This window comes from Egretta garzetta, unplaced genomic scaffold, assembly GCF_000687185.1.
Source record: "Egretta garzetta isolate BGI_Z169 unplaced genomic scaffold, ASM68718v1 scaffold497, whole genome shotgun sequence".
Classification (NCBI taxonomy): Eukaryota; Metazoa; Chordata; class Aves; order Pelecaniformes; family Ardeidae; genus Egretta; species Egretta garzetta.
This window is the reverse complement of record NW_009260349.1, coordinates 300,834-301,080: the sequence shown is the minus strand read 5'-3', so window position 1 is coordinate 301,080 and position 247 is coordinate 300,834.

The following is a 247-nucleotide window of genomic DNA, read 5'->3' as shown; positions in this document are numbered from 1 at the left end:
CCGCGCCCCGGGCGGGCACGGCGGGCGGGCAGGATGCGGCCCTTGTCCCACGGTTACTGAAGGGTTAGAAATAGGCCACGGAGAATTGTTTTTGGAAGAAAACAGAGCGTTTCTCCGGCTCCCAACCCCTCTCCTTGTCTCTGCTGCCTTGTGGTTTGGGTTTGGTTGGGGTTTTTTCATCCTCCCAAGCTAACCTCTGAATTCTTGCAACAAAGCCCGGCCGAGCCTGCGCCCTCCCCCGGGGACC